The 17411-nt window shown below is 41.2% G+C and overlaps 1 long non-coding RNA gene across 3 annotated transcripts; it reads right to left on the reverse strand.

The window, feature by feature from the left end:
* Nucleotides 1-7063: 7063 nt before the first annotated feature.
* LOC145647508 (uncharacterized) lies at nucleotides 7064-16731 on the reverse strand. 3 transcript variants are annotated; one of them, XR_014116346.1, is made up of 3 exons: nucleotides 16501-16731; nucleotides 9959-10029; nucleotides 7064-9847 (listed from the first exon to the last, which is right to left on the reverse strand). It is a non-coding gene; the product is annotated as an uncharacterized LOC145647508 (long non-coding RNA). The 3 variants fall into 3 exon arrangements; XR_014116345.1 differs by having other exon boundaries at nucleotides 7064-9850; XR_014116343.1 differs by lacking the exon at nucleotides 9959-10029 and having other exon boundaries at nucleotides 7064-9850.
* Nucleotides 16732-17411: the final 680 nt, after the last annotated feature.

The raw sequence follows: 17411 nt of genomic DNA on the forward strand, positions 1-17411 counted from the left end.
AGCACCCACACCCCCCTTAACACGGGGCTCCTGTGTGATGGTGGTGAGGGGTGTTACAGTAGCACCCACACCCTCCTTAACACGGGGCTCCTGTGTGATGGTGGTGAGGGGTGTTACAGTAGCACCCACACCCCCCTTAACACGGGGCTCCTGTGTGATGGTGGTGAGGGGTGTTACAGTAGCACCCACACCCCCCTTAACACGGGGCTCCTGTGTGATGGTGGTGAGAGGTGTTACAGTAGCCCCCACACCCCCCTTAACACGGGGCTCCTGTGTGATGGTGGTGAGGGGTGTTACAGTAGCACCCACACCCCCCTTAACACGGGGCTCCTGTGTGATGGTGGTGAGGGGTGTTACAGTAGCATCCACACCCCCCTTAACACGGGGCTCCTGTGTGATGGTGGTGAGGGGTGTTACAGTAGCACCCACACCCTCCTTAACACGGGGCTCCTGTGTGATGGTGGTGAGGGGTGTTACAGTAGCATCCACACCCCCCTTAACACGGGGCTCCTGTGTGATGGTGGTGAGGGGTGTTACAGTAGCACCCACACCCCCCTTAACACGGGGCTCCTGTGTGATGGTGGTGAGAGGTGTTACAGTAGCCCCCACACCCCCCTTAACACGGGGCTCCTGTGTGATGGTGGTGAGGGGTGTTACAGTAGCACCCACACCCTCCTTAACACGGGGCTCCTGTGTGATGGTGGTGAGAGGTGTTACAGTAGCCCCCACACCCCCCTTAACACGGGGCTCCTGTGTGATGGTGGTGAGGGGTGTTACAGTAGCACCCACACCCCCCTTAACACGGGGCTCCTGTGTGATGGTGGTGAGGGGTGTTACAGTAGCACCCACACCCCCCTTAACACGGGGCTCCTGTGTGATGGTGGTGAGGGGTGTTACAGTAGCACCCACACCCTCCTTAACACGGGGCTCCTGACGTGCATAACAGTTGACAAGGGAGCCCGAGCCCGGCGTCACACAGCAGGGTCTGGAGAACCTGGACAAGGACAGGTGGGAAAGGAGGAAAAAAAGGGGAAAGTCCATCGGGTGAGGGGTGGAAACAGGACTTTGTACCACAACCAGAGACCTGACAGCAGGCTGGACAGGAGACGACTGGGTTCCAGCTTGGGCAGTGGGAAGGACGGGAGCCCGGCTGAGAGTAGGAGCACGGGATACGGGATAACAGGAACCCGAACCACAGCTGGGATTGGGACAGTTACAAAGACAGGAATGGGGACAGACACAAAGGCAGACACTGGGATAGGTAGAATAACAATGAAAGATTGTCAGTTCCAGTACAACAGAATGTTACAGGAGGTGAAGTGGGCGGCTATGCCGGGAATGAGAGAGAGAGAGAGAGAGAGAGAGAGAGAAAGAGAGAGAGAGAGAGAGAGAGAGAGAGAGAGAGAGAGAGAGAGAGAGAGAGAGAGAGAGACTAACAAATGCCTGGAACTCCAGTGCACACTGACAAAACAAGTCCAACAGCTTCATTCTAAACCTACTACTACAATAACATCTGAAAATGGTTAAAGGTTTTTTTCCGAGAACAAATGTAGTGTTAATGACATTGACAATGTCAACTTTTATTAATTACTAATAATATTATCAATATTAATCAATATCAATATTGTCAACTCTCAATCAAGTATAATGCCAAAATTTGTAATTTCAGATTGTAGAGATACAGAGACTCATTCATGCTCCATCCTCTTTGTTTTTGTGCCAAAAAAAATTTATATTGAATGCTTGTTATAAAAATCATACAATATAATATTAAAAGTGACAAATAACACATCAAATTTTAATTCTGCTTCCTACATTCCCACATGCAGGAAATGCAGACAATTCTCCAGTATACACACGTCATGTCATCTTAGCTGGTGTGGGGGGTTTACTGCTGTTGATGAGATTAGGAGGAGTCATCTGCTGGAGATACAGAGGTACACACACACACACAGACACACACACACACACACACACACACACACACACACACACACACACACACACACACACAAACACACACACGCCTATTCAAGTTCACAGACAATTATAACAGGTCTCAGTGTGAAGTTCTCTGTACAATATTATCCAGTAATAGAGACCTCTGCTCACCTGGTAGACAGGTAGTGCACAGTGCTGATAACACACCGTCATGGGTTTGCTTCCCAGAGAGCACACATACTGATAAACATGTGAGATGCTCTTGATAATAAAACCTGTATATAAATAAATACATACATATCTGTCCATCTCACACTGAGTTAATTTTGTAGTTCAGAGATGTGAACAGACGGTGAGCAGAGAGGGACAAACAGGACAGAGGAGAGATCAGCAGACACGGGTGGGTGTCACACATCCATGTTATAATATCAGTGAACTCTGATTCAGTACACAGATCTGTTCTACAGTGTCAGAGCTTGGATTAGTGATTAGTTTCTGCATGTTAAGACCCAGTGAAAGTCATGCAGGTACTGGTGAGAGGTCATGTGTTTCTGAAAGTATGGAAAAACTTTAAGGGCCTTATTCTTGTGTGCACAGAGAACTTCACTACAGTCTTTACTGCAGTGCACACAGTCGATTCTGATTGCTAAATTATGACAGACAGTATGACATCATCTAATATGCTGTAGTTTAGCAGAGCAGTTAATTGTTTAATATTCTGTAGTTTCACAGAGTAGTTTTATTTGCCTAATGTGCTGTAGTTTACCAGTGACTTTTCAGCAGTCATTCACTTATGACTGTTGCAGCTAGAGATGTTAAGCATTGCATGTGTGTGCTTGATGATAACCTTATTATGATCACCTGCTCTATAGCAGTACCTTTATGCTACTGGGCCTTTTTAGACACCTCACTGCACTCAGAAGTAACTTCTGAATCAACCAAAGTAGTAGAAAAGTGCCAGAAAGGTTAGAGGGATGAGAGGGACAGGAGATAAACATCCTAACAGGTCATATCAGCGTCATGCAAAATGGTTTATCAAAAAGGTGTCATTTTATTAGAATCCATGAACAACATGCACAGAAGAAACAGCCATGTAGATACACGTCTCTGTGACATACCATATAAAAAGGTGTGAACAAACAGTCTGGAAAATGAATCTGCTGACTGATAAACGGCATATGTCAGGTTTCGTAGTTTCTGCAAGTAGGATTGTGTATCATTTGGATTTTTTTCTGATGTCATTGCTAAAACAATACTTTTAAAATTGAGCAAGTACCTAAATGGTGCCTGAATCAGTGCTAAAAAACTAAAGTCGACTAAAGTTTTTTAATTGTATTTCTTTTTTATTTGACTATTCACTACCTACTAGCTAACAGTAGTTGTCTGCTGGCCTTTAACTAGTGATGACCACGTGACATGCAGTAACGCTTCTGTTACCTGTAGTGTCTGTTTCAGAGCACCAGAGGGGAAATATTTTAATAGACAGCTCAGGCATTTAAAGGAGTATTTAGGTGAAAAGTCTAATTTACATTATTTTTCCCCTTAGACAAAATTATTTTGAGTGCAATTCTGTTTGCTAACAAACATTGGAGGTCATCAGCAACCCAAATCTAACCTTCATAAATACATGCCCACAGATGACTCTCAACCAGCTCAAACTGCATCCAGGTCTTAATAAAGGTCTCACAGACTACTGTGAACTAGAAAAGTGAATAAACTTCTCACTACAATCTGGATGAGGTTTGAGCAGGTTAAGAAAGTTTTGTGGACATGTAGTGATCTAACTTATGTATGAAGACCATTATGTACTAAGGTTATACTTGGGTTGCTGTTGACCTCCAGTGTCCAACTTAATTACAACGACTGTTACCTGCTGTTGCTGTTGGCTTCCAGAGTTTGTTAGTAACATTAGCAGCTTTTGTTTTAAACTAAAGGAGCAAAACATGTCTCGGCCATCCGGGGAAAAGGAAAATAATGTAATTGCTGGCCAATCCCTTCATGTAACACCGACATGAGGCAAGAAACCTTTGGGCTATATACAAAATAGCTTACTACATACTGTATGCTGCATACTGGACTCATTATATACTGTATACTGTTTACTGTTCCTTTTAGTAGTATGATGCATAATATCCAGTGTGTAAAAAACACAAACCATACTAAGAAGTCACGCGAACGTATGAAGTTCTACCCACTTGTGATTTACCACCACCATTGCATGATGAGATGCAGTACACCACGGAGACAGGCCTGGTCACGTACTGGATTATTTGGCCGTAGCAGTATGTCATCTGGGTATATTTTGCGTACTGGAAAAATTCATTTTGGTCAGATTAGTTTTCAAGATCTCTTCAGTAAGCACTCATTAACTAAAGAAAAATTGATCAACACACATTTATCATTTGTATTAAAAAGGTCAGGTGATGTATGTATGTGGTTACTCTCCTCAGCCACTTTATTAGGATCACCTTTACACTACATCCAGTTATCTTCTAGCTGCATTATATACCTGTGTGCAGTTCCACAGGCTTGTGTATAAACTTCAGACACACTGCTTTTCTTGTTACACACTCATACATGCCCTAAAGACACTACCACTGCAGAGACACTTCTTTGTTGAGAGTGGTCTACCATCCAGGTAGGATCCATTCAGCAGTGCTCCTGTGGTCACACACTAAACAGTGGTGCACACCTGTAAGACATGTGCACATATTAAATTACAGACTGCAGGTCTTTATTAAAGTGGCTGGTGAGTGTTTAAATGTTTGTGAATGTATAAAACAGATTACACACATGCTTGCATAAATTATATTTACATGTGCATTTATGGATTAAATGTATATTACAATTAACACCTCTGCAATACAATACATTTATTATATTAACACTTGTATTAATCCATTCAACAGGGTGTGCATTATTCTATATGTATGTGTGCTAATATTTTGTAATTGTGATATTTTCTGCAGGTTGATGTAATGTATTCTACTCTAGCCCATATAAAAACCACCAGACCAGTACCCAGAGCAATGGATAATGGAGATAATACAGAATATGTCAATATCAAACTAAATTAACAAACCTGAACACACACATACACACACACACACACACACACACACACACACACACACACACACACACACACACTCTTTTATTGTATGGGAGCCAATGAACTGTTATGTTCTTCTGTCTTGGTTTCAGTGCTGTCTTTGTATAATTTGCTGTATCTATTGGTAATTACTAATTAACTGCTAGTTAGTTATTTCAGGTGTGGTTTCAGACTGGCATAAGTTAGGAATTGTAGGGGGAGGACTAACAGTGACAGGGGCAGGACTAAGACTGATAATATTACAGTGTAGCCACTCCAAGAACCAGAGTACTCGGGTTTTATTTCTCTTGATTTCATCTTCTGCTTGGGAAAGGAGGCTAACTGCTAAATCTAAATGTTAAACGCTGTAAACGTCAATTAAAATTTTCTCAGTCTGCAACTATAATTGTGATTCCTACAAGTATCATTTCCTACAAGTATCATATGTCTGTACAATAATAAAAACAATTTATTATGTTTTATTACATTACGGATTTTTTCAGCAGAATGGTTTTTCTTCATTTTATTTGTGTATCTCTGTTGAAGCATTTTTGGATATTTATTTTTTAAATTGTAGCACATTTTTATGTTAAGCAGGTCATTTTATAGTCAAATGCCATCCGTTGTCTGTACGCATCACTTCCACTGTGAGAGTCTATTGCTGTTTCATAAATAAAGAGCCAAAGCAGGACAGAGAGTTGTGGCTTCTGTTTATACCCACTGATGACCACATACATCATGAAGGTGTGTGTGGTGCAGTTCACTGACAGCAGTTGGATGTCACTGTCTGTTACTTTCTCTTTAGGACCGGGGTTGAACTCCAAAGTAGAGCAGATGGTTCTGCAGAATTGTACACAGTGTGAAACCAGATCAGTGACATGGAAACAGTCTCACTCAGACTCGAGCAAAAACACCAAATGTGAAAATCGCCTTTTATCCCAAACAGGCGACTCTGGTCCAGTTCTTGGTGTGAAAGGGTTCATATGTAGGCTGGTCATAGGAGGTGGTTGCTTAGGGCAGTAGAGCTGTGTTGAAAAGGTTCTGCAAAGTGAATTTATTTTGCTGTTGTAGGTGAGGCAGTTGGCTTGCTACAGCTTTATATGACATTATTACCTATATAGTTATACTAAAATATAAATATTAGGAGTGTAATGGTATGTGTTTTCATCCCAAATCACCCCATACACATTACAGTTCACTGTTTGCAGTCATACGGAGAGTACACGGTAGCCTAAGTGTGAAGGCTGATGAACATAATGTGGAATCAAACTTCACATCTGCGATTTCCACTCCAAACCTTAAGCTGTAATCTATTAGCAAGTTAGCAACATGCGAGGGTAAATGTAGCTCAAACTCGTTAGCGACATTTACTGAATCATTAACACTATGAGCTGTTTCTTTCAAATCAGCTATGTGGGAATGTTTCCCAGTGACCTGAGTGGTGGACGAGGACAGTGTGTTGGTGTTGTAGGGTGTGTGTGCTAAAACACATGAACATGCACATTCAACAGCATCACCCAGATGTGCCAGTTGTGTTTGTTGCTTTTGTCCTGTTGCACCAAACAGTGATGCCTAAATGGAGTGTGAAGAAGATCTCTTACAAGTAAGGTGCTTTTCAGGATGTGGAACTTGGAATCTTCTTCATATATGTATATATAATATCTGACAAAGTTATATTTATTTCTCAGGTGGTTATTAGTAATGAGTGGAAATGTGCTCACTTGTTTATTTGTTTATTTATTCCTCACTTGTTCATTCTGTGTATAATTCAGCTCTTGGTCACTACACACTTGATCAGGAAGGTTGGACAGCACACACACACACACACACACACACACACACACACACACACACACACACACGACCATGCTACTTTTTGAGATTCATGGGCTTTAAGTTCTGCTGTGATCCAGCTCTGAACTTCATGGTTTAATCAGTCAATCACTAATTGACTCAGCAGGGATTCTGAGGAACAATGTCACATTCACTCCAGTGACACTGATGTTTCAGAGAAAGCCAGATGCTCGAGGATAAAATTAAATGTGATTTTAATCAGAAAAGGATAATCCAACACAGTCAAACTCAGGCAAGGATCAGAACCAGTACTATAGGATAAACAGAGCCAGGGAGCATCACAGAGAGGAACTAAAGTCCAGGTTGAAATCCAGAGAGACAAAATATCTAGGCAGACAAATCCAGGAGGGGCACAAAACAGAAGTAAGCAATCAGAAATAGTTCAGAAATACAGAAAGCCAATATATAACATTTACAACATTTAACTCACACGTTTATCCAAAGCAATTTACAGTTATAATTGAATACAATTTAAGCGATTGAGGATTAAGGGCCTTGCACAGAGGCCCAACAGTGGCAACTGGCAGCTTTCTAATTACTAGCTGAGTACCTTAACCACTGAGCTAACACTGCATATCACTCCATATGCACAGACATTACTTCCACTCTAATGACCTCAGCAGCTTTCTTCATTTAACCAAGCGTTTGGGTTTCCGCAGGATTATCAAGAAATGAGATACTCCGCTGTAATCTGTAAAGGCATTGGGAACGCAGCACACACTCAGGTGTGTCATATTCTGAACAGACTGATATTAAATGTTAAATTCATTTATTTATTCTTTTGTTGACATATTAATGACTCACTAGCTGCATTAAAGCCATCCGTTCAGCAGCACAGGGGGATTAAGTCCATATATCTGTAACTTCCTAAACAGAGTGTCACATGAATATGACATTTTTGAATGGTGTATCATAGTAAATTAAATCAAATTTATTTATGTAGCGCTTTTTAAAACAGAAATTGTCACAAAGCAGTGTTACAAATGTCCGAGTCCAAGTCCCCAGTAGCAAGGAAAAACTCCCTAGAGTATGAAGAAGAAACCTTGAGAGGAACCAAGACTCAAAGGTGGGGCCCATCCTCCTCTGGCCGACAACAGTCACCACAATAATAACAATTTTAAGAGAAAAGTAAAAAACTAATAATAAATTAAAAAAATAAGCAATTAATGTCTAGTCCAGTTTTCTAGATGTCCTAGTCTTGTCCCGATGGAGTGCACGTGTCTGAAACCCATCCCGCAAGAGAACGTCCATCAACGTCCATCAAGTAGTTGGCTGGGGTGGAGGTGTGGTGGGCTACAGCAAGGGACATCAGGGGGTGGAGGGAGGAGCCATGGCAGCTGAGACGGGTGTAGGCTCAATAACATCATGACATCAGGGGTAGGTGAACCTCGGCAGAAAGAGAGACTAAATTATTAGGCATGTCCACGTACGAGAGTGTGTAAATTAGGGAAGTATAATGTGCACACCATCCCGTGTTGAAGAGAAGAGGATGAGCCTGGATTCTCATCCTCTTAAAGCTAATTTATGTAATGTTGCCTTGTGATAACACCTGCTGAGAAGTGCATTATACAAATACATTTCAATGTAATTGAATAATGCAAGGCTACAATGTAATGTTTATGGATGGAGTTCCTCATAAAAACACTGCTATTGAACTGATTAAGAATAGCATGTTACTAGGGTTTTGGTTGAGGTTATCTGAGGTTATCTGGCCAACCCTCGAATTGAGGGAGGACAAATTTGAACAAGTGAAAGTAGGAAGAGGGAAGTGTGTGTGAGCTGAAGTGTTTGTCTCGATTTCAGTTCTCATGTGTTCACTCACTCACTCACGCCACAGTCCTAAAAACAGTGTGTGTAGGTATGACAGGCTTCGTTGAGGAGCAGTCAGATAGTTCTTCATGTAGTCAGTGATGTCTCACTCCTGCTGCAGAGAGATCACACGTACAGTAAGACAGTCACAGATCAGCACTAGAGAGGATAGTGGAGGACAGCACACACCATATACACATGTACAACAGATGAGTGTTCGACGTTTCCTGATAGAATATTTCACACAGTGAAATTGCTATGTAGTTTTGTTGGAAAGTCATGTAGGAAATGTATGTTGAGTTTATTCATGAGTGTGCAGTACCCAATCTTAAAGACTTAGAGAGCATAACAGCATGAATCAAAACAACCCCCCGCACACACATAATACCAGAGCACATCCTCATAAAGAGTAACAAGCACTGAATTATGAGATTAAAACAATGTATAAACAAGTGTGTCTGCACGATCGATACAGCAGTGATGGTACCAGGCATGGCTGATGAACACCATTCTGGAAGCAGTATTATACACGTTACAGAGGGCAAACCAAAGATTATCCTGTAGTAAGAAATGCAGAACTCTGATCACGTAACTCTCATCACAATTCTGAAATCTTCTCTCCTTCCAGAGGTTCCACTTAAAACTACAAAATCTACTCCAGTGATCACTGGCCAGACAAGACCAGTAACCACATCCTCTCAAAGGCCTGCTGGCAGACACAGTGAGGACAGCACAGGGGCCCCTGCTGAAGGTAAGAATACTCATAGTTTTCTTATTAACATCATAAAACACATCGGCTAAAACACACACACACACACACACACACACACACACACACACACAGAGTGCATTGTACGTGCACCATCAGAAACAGGATGCAGTCCTCTCTCTCTCTCTCTCTCTCTCTCTCTCTCTCTCTCTCTTTCTCTCTCTTATGCAAACACGCAGAGACACAACTGAGTTGTATTTATATCTTATATTACTATCCTATACCCACTGATGTGTGTATTGTTATTGTAATTAAATAATGTCTTTACCTACACAGATTCAAAGCAGTACAGAAACAAACAAATATGTAAACATGTAAACCCCCCTTATTGGTTTGATTATACTCACTCAACCATGACTTACATCACCGTTCCACTTCTGCTGCTACTGTTAGGATACAGAGGAGTCATTTAGTGGAGATACAGAGGTAAACACATGCAAACACACATGGTCATTAACACAAACATACACACATGTACAAATACACACACAAACCATGATCTGTGTGTCTCAGTCTGTCTGGTTTCATTCTGAAGTTCATAAATGAAGACAGAAGGGGAGCAGAGCTGGATAAGCAGAGGGAGGAGAGAACAGCAGACACAGGTGATCACACACATCTCATCTCCTCTAATAAGACAGAGAACACACTCTACAGGAGGAGAGAACAGCAGACACAGGTGATCACACATCTCATCTCCTCTAATAAGACAGAGAACACACTCTACAGGGTGAGAGAACAGCAGACACAGGTGATCACACATCTCATCTCCTCTAAGAAGACAGAGAACACACTCTACAGGGGGAGAGAGCAGCAGACACACTCCAAATATACTCCAAAATTTAATTTTACATATTGTTCTCTTGTATGGTCTTTGTTGCTTTGATAAGCTTAATTTCAAATTTTCAAGTAACTAAATAAATAATTATAAATAAAATCTCATATGAAAATGCATTGAGTCCTCTTGTGCTTCATGTCCAATACCTTTTAAAAACATCACATATTACTAACAGGACACTAAACAGGACGTTTAAAAGTAGAGAAACACCATTACATATTTATGTATCTATCATGTGGACCACATTATCCTCAGATATTAGTCACCAGACACCCTCAGTCACCAGTCTAGAAGAGTTAAAACACAACTAACATACATTTCACCTGCCCTCACTGAACACTTTCAGTACCTCTAATAAGTGAATGTGTAGGTATAATTACAGACTGTGTCCACCTGGTGCCATACACAGTTTGTGTGTCACCCTGCAACCAGGACATCACTGGTCAGTTTCTGACCACAGACGTCCCAGTATATGTGGATACTGAACCATTCTGCACACGTCAATCCCACTACAGTGCTGGAGGCTTGGTAGTGGGTGTTGTACTGGTATGAGTGGTTCAGGTACAGCAGTGTTACTGGATTCAGTGCTACTGGTAGGCTGAGAGTGTTCTGACAGTGAAAGATATCCAGCCAGCAGTGTTTCAGTGGTCAGACACTGATCATGACTGGAGTTGGAGGATGGTTAACACTAACTTTGTATTAAACCAGATGGACTAGAACCACTGACTCTACAAATACAAGATTTTTCTCATCCATTCATATTTATCAAATGTGATGGAGCATAAACTATTGCATAAACTCTGTAAGTTACAGAGTATCAGAACATCTTTTTGATGTTAAAAATCTGACAGATGGATTTGTTTTGTCTTCATATGATGGTTCACAGATGAATGTCACTGGTTGTACAGGTTATTTCATAACAGTAGTGTAACATGCCAATGTTTCTGCTCCCTCTAGTCTGTAAGGATGTTGAGAATCCTCCCACAGTGCTGAGTGGATACGTGGGAGGGTCTGTCCTGCTGCCCTGTTACTGCACCGAACTGCTGGCTGAGCCAAAGACTGCCAGATGGAGTTTTATAGAAGAATCTAATGTCATCTACCCAACTGACCAGACAAACCGTTACACTGATAGAATTAAGCTGGTTGCTGCTTCAGGAAATTTCTCTCTATTCATATCTGGTCTGACTAAAGAGGACGGGGGACAGTACAGGTGTCGCATCAGCAGTGATCATCTTATAGAGGTCAAACTCCAAGTAACAGGTAAACCAACCTCTTGTGTATTTAATGTATGAAATGTTGTCGACTGCATATAGTGACTGATCTGTACCAATAACTACTGTACTAGATAAAACAAAAAATCTATCCAGTGGCAGGATCTGCAGTTCTACTTCTGTCTGTTTCTAGTTACATCTTCTGTTTGTATTTGTATTTCATGCCTGTAGTTAATGACTCTTGTCTTCTGTCCTGTTTAGGTTCCAGTCAGTTATATACCCATATTACACACGACTTGTTTAGTTTCCTTATTTAGTTACTACTGTTCTCATTTGCTCTAGAGAGAGGGGGAGAAAGAGAAAGAGGGAGAGAGAGAGGGGAGGAGAGAAAGAGGGAGGGAGGGAAGGAGGGAGAGAGGAAGAGACTCGACCCAGGAGCCCCTAATTCATTCACTCCCAGAAAGAGAGAGAGAGAGAGAGAAAGGGAGAAATGGAGAGTGAAGGAGGGAGGGTGAGAGAGAGAGGAGGGAGGGGGAGGGGGAGAGAGAAGGAGAGAGGAGGAGGAGGAGGGAGGGAGAGAGGGAGAGATAGAAAGAAAAAGAAAAAAAAGAGCAGAGAGAAGAGTCTCCTCTCACAGCTGGTGCTGACACTGAGTTCATTAATTTTGTAGTTCAGAGATGTGAACAGACGGTGAGCAGAGAGGGACAAACAGGACAGAGGAGAGATCAGCAGACACGGGTGAGTGTCACACATCCATGTTATAATATCAGTGAACTCTGATTCAGTACACAGATCTGTTCTACAGTGTGAGAGCTTGGATGAGGAATCTGACTGTTTCTGCATGAATGTTAAACCCAATGAAAAAGTCATGCAGGTACTGGTGAGAGGTTGTGTGTATCTGAGAGTATGGAAGAACTTTAAGGGTTCTTGTGTACACAGAGAACTTCACTACAGTCTCTTTGCACACAGTTGATTCTGAATACTAAATTGTGATGAACAGTTTGACATCATCCAATATGCAGTAGTTCAGCAGAGTAGTTATTATTTGTTTAATATTCTGTAGTTTAACAGAGCAGTTATTATTTGTTTAATATTCTGTAGTTTAACTGTTATTTGTCTAATGTGCTGTGGTTCACCAGCATGACAGTTATTCACTTAAGACTTTTGCAGCATGTGGCTCTGCTAGAGATGATGGGCACTGCATCATTCAAACAGGGTTATCCTGGCCATCTGGTATAAGGGAAAAATAATGAACATTTTATTTTTGTGCCGACCTATCCCTTTAAGTGGCACCAGAATGAGGCAAAAAACCTTCGGTCTGACTAGTTTTCAAGATCTCGCCAGTAAAAACTCATTAATTAAAGAAAAAGTGATCCACACACATTTATCATTAGTATTTAAAAAGGGCAGGTGATGTATGTATGTGGTTACTCTCCTCAGCCACTTTATTAGGATCACCTTTACACTACATCATTATCTTCTAGCTGCATTATATACCTGTGTGCAGTTCCACAGGCTTGTGTATAAACTCCAGACACATTGCTGTTCTTGTTACACACTCATACATGCCCTAAAGACACTACCACTGCAGAGACACTTGTTTCTTGACAGTGGTCCACCATCCAGGTAGGATCCACTCAGCAGTGCTCCAGTGGTCACCCAATAAACAGTGGTGCACACCTGTAAGATAGGTGCACATATTACAGTAAAGACTCAGGTGAATACTGGTTATTCCTTTTTATAGTGGCTAGTGATTGATTACATGTTTGTGAATGAATATAAATCAGATTAAATGGCAGCCTATTATGTGTAGGTATAGAGCAGGGGTCTAGGTGTAAACACATCTGCATATGTGGATGTGTGCTTTAATGTGTACATAAGTTGTCTCATTTGCCTTGTTTGGTTTTCTACAGGAACACTGTAATGTAGTTTATTATAAACCCAAGTATTGTATTATAATGCATTTTACTGTTGTATAAATGCAACATATTTTTTTCAACATGTTATGTATTAATAACTGTAATAAACCACACAACAGTATGTGCATTATTCTGTATGTATGTGTGTTAAAATTTTGAAATTGTGATATTTTCTGCAGGATGATGTGATGTATTCTACTGTAGCCCATATTAACACCACCAGACCAGCACCCAAAGAAATGGATAATGAAGATAATACAGAATACGCCAGGATCAAACTAAATTAACAAACTTAAATTCACACACGAGTATACGTGTGCACGAACACATACACACACACACACACACACACACACACACACACACACACACACACACACACACACACACACACACACACTTTTATTGTATGGTATCTAGCCAGTGAAGTGTAGTTATGTTCTTCTGTCTTGGTTTCAGTGCTGTCTTTGTATAATTTGCTGTATCTATTGGTAATTACTAATTAACTGCTAATTATTTACTCCAGGTGTGGTTTCAGACTGGCATAAGTTAGGAATTGTAGGTGGAGGACTAACAGTGATGGGGCAGGACTAAGACTGATAACATTACAGTGTAGCCACTCCAAGAACCAGAGTACTTGTGTTTTATTCCTTTTGGGTTCATCTTCCACTTGGGAAAGGAGGCTAACTGCTAAATCTACAATTAAAATTGTGACTCCTACAAGCAAGTATCATTTTTGTTCTGTACATTTGTAAAAACAATTTGTTTTATTGTTCCATTATGGATTTTTTTCAGAACATTATTTTTTCTGCTTTTTTCTGCATGAATCTAATTGAAAATCTATGGAAGGAACTAAAGCTCAGAGTTCATAGAAGGAGCCCACGGAACCATCAGGATTTGAAGAGTGTTTGTGTGGAAGAATGGGCCAAAATGACACCTGAGCAATGCATGCGACTAGTTTCTCCATACAGGTGTCTTGAAGCCGTCATCACCAACATTGCAGCCTGAGCACTATAAACAGGCCACAGGCTCGATATCTTTGTTGGATATAAATGAAGGCCAATACTGGAGAGAGAAGATGAGGATGAGGAAGAGCAACCATCACTGATGAGATCTGGGCTACTTTGGTTGACCAAATAGTTAAGCATGGATTGTATTTCAGAAAAGCTGAGCAGGGATCCAGCCTAATCTGAGTCCACTTACTGTATGAAGTGTCAGCAAGTACTATAGTCAATGTGCCTGAGCAGCAGTAAACCATATAAATAGGTAAAAAAAACAAAAACACAAAACAAAACACACTGTCTTCACAGTGGGAGACAGCTGTCTGGCTGAAACCCTCTGGGAAGTCCTGATAGCTGAGACCTCCTGATTGAAATGGATTCAGTAAAAGTCCAGCTCTTTAACCCGCAGGTAGTGAGCTCTGCCCCTCCTCTGGTCTCTATGGTAATATAGAGTAGTACTGTCTTGTTTGACTGCTAGCTCAGTAAGGGATATGATGGGCACGTCAAAATTCATGAGATCAGAATCCTCTGTAGTCTCTCCCCCAACCCCACCCACACTCGGGAAAACACACAGAAGCACCAAACACACACATCATACACCACATGTACAGGACTGTACCACATATACAGTCAACCACAATGAGGTGTGACCTCTGTCACAGGCAGCTGGATACAGAAGTGGGTAGTGGACAAGAGCTGCATCATACACAGAATGAGCAAGTGAGGAATAAATAACACAAACAGAAATAAACAAGTGAGCACATTTCACATACCACACCATAATAAAAAACAAATTGTTTTTATAAATGTACCGATTTCTAGAGCAAAATGATTCTTGTAAGAGTCACAAAACTCTTGTACTCTTCTTGTTTCTCAATTTTGTCAGTCTTACTAAAGTCCCTACAATTCCTACCTTATGCTGGTCTTAAGTAACTAATTAGCAATTAGCAAGTAATTAGTTACTCTCTACCGGACCGAACCACAGCGCAGATTTCAGTGCCACTTAACGGAACAAGTCGGCGAAGAAGCAAATTTACTTTATTCTCCCTTAACTCGGGTGGACAAGACATGTTTGGAGTCCATATTTCGCTCCTTTAGAACAAAACGCTGCTAACATTGCTAACAAACACTGGAAGCCAACAGCAACGACAGCTAATAGGATTTGTAAATAAGTCAGATATCGAGCTACATGTCCTCAAACCTCATCCAGGTCGCTTCCCGGTGACGTGTTTCTTCACTTGTCTAGTTCACAGTGAGTTATACGACACACCGACTAGTCTGGGAGACATTTATTAACACGCGGTTTCACCGGCTTGAGAGAAGTTTGCGGGCTTGTATTTATGAAGGCTATATTTGAGTTGCTGTTGACCTCCAATGTTTGTTAGCAACGTTAGCATTTAACAGCTTTTGTTCTAAACTAAAGAGGCAAAATTTGGACTTCAGACATTTCTTGGTAGATAGACAGAATCGGGGGTAAGTGGTGAGCTGCTGCTCTCTGCTTATCCCAGATATAAATACCTTTGTGCAAATGAATGTATAAGGATGACAACACCTGTAGAGAGAAGGTAACACTCACCATCAGCAGCGTGGAGCACAAGGAGCAGATAAACACACACCTGCATTCTTACTGAGTTACACACACACTACACACAGCTACAGCAGGACTGCTGATACACACCGTACACACGCTTCAATACACTCTACTGAATGACTTCACAACTACACTTATAGTGGAGAGGAAGTGTATTCAGATGAAACTGACAAACTAAGCTCAACACAACACACACCAAATATAGAGATGCGGTAGGTTTTGTAAGATGTCATGTGGTACGTCCTCTTTCTTCCTTATCATTCAGTGATCTATCAGATATTCTCACATTGTCAGTGAGGACGGTCTCATTCTTAGTTAAGTGGCTCCGTCCTTTGAGACCGTCCACAGAGACACGATGTAGAAGCTCAGGGGGTGAGACCCAACATAACCTCCCTCACTGCTGTTTGGTCAGTTCATTTCACTACGACACCCAAAGTACTTCAAAGACTTATTAATGAAAACAGTGTAACGCTTCTTACCTGGAGTGAGGGACAGGTGCTACGGGGTAACCGCGATGCGTGGAGTAAACATGGAGTGACACACACACTGGTGTGGGCAATCTGAAAGACTTTTATTGTCTCCTGGACCACTTCAACCCAGGTCACACGGCTACCATCACTGTATTTATACGTAAAGGAAAAAGTAAAAAGCACCGTACAGCGTTACCAAAGAAAAAGGAGTGTTGAGAAGACGAGCAGAAAGGTGACGGCTCGCTCTCTCTCTCTCTCTCTCTCTCTCTCTCTCTCTCTCTCTCTCTCTCTCTCTCTCACTCTCAATCTACAGAACCATAAAGCTCCCTCTTAAAGGCGCAGTACAAGTGTGTCTGTTACAACAGCAGGTGGAATTACAGCAGCCACAGAACTGGCTACCTGAGACTTTAAAAAAGTTTGAACAGATGTTTAAAGGAGTATTTAATTTCAAAACATTATTTTTATACATAATGCAGTGCATGAAAAATAAGTCAGGGTGTATTTTAATTGCACATGTTCAGTTTGAGTAGTGTGGTTCAGTTTCAAATTTGATATGGAATTTGTTTGCAGGAGTAACTTGTTTGTTGGCCAAAAAACTGGTCCTCACTCTGTAAGAATGTCACTCCACCACTAGAGATGAGAACTGTACTCACACCACAAATGTACTGTTGCTTTCAGCTTCTACATATCAAAAGCCTTTTCTTGGTCTGTACAATAATGCACAGGTTAAAGGTATGAATTATGTAAGTCAATAAAAAAATACATCAATCTTATAGAAGGAAAATTGGACTTTTAAAAACTAAATTATATCAGTCTTAATAAGAAATTTGTCATTTTATAATCCCGGTGTTGCCATATGATTTACGTAAAATTGTAGCATGGGTCCACCTAGTGGTAAAACGTTAGATTGCAGTTTTTAC

Source organism: Electrophorus electricus, chromosome 2, assembly GCF_041902795.1.
Source record: "Electrophorus electricus isolate QZ-2024a chromosome 2, ASM4190279v1, whole genome shotgun sequence".
Lineage (NCBI taxonomy): Eukaryota > Metazoa > Chordata > Actinopteri > Gymnotiformes > Gymnotidae > Electrophorus > Electrophorus electricus.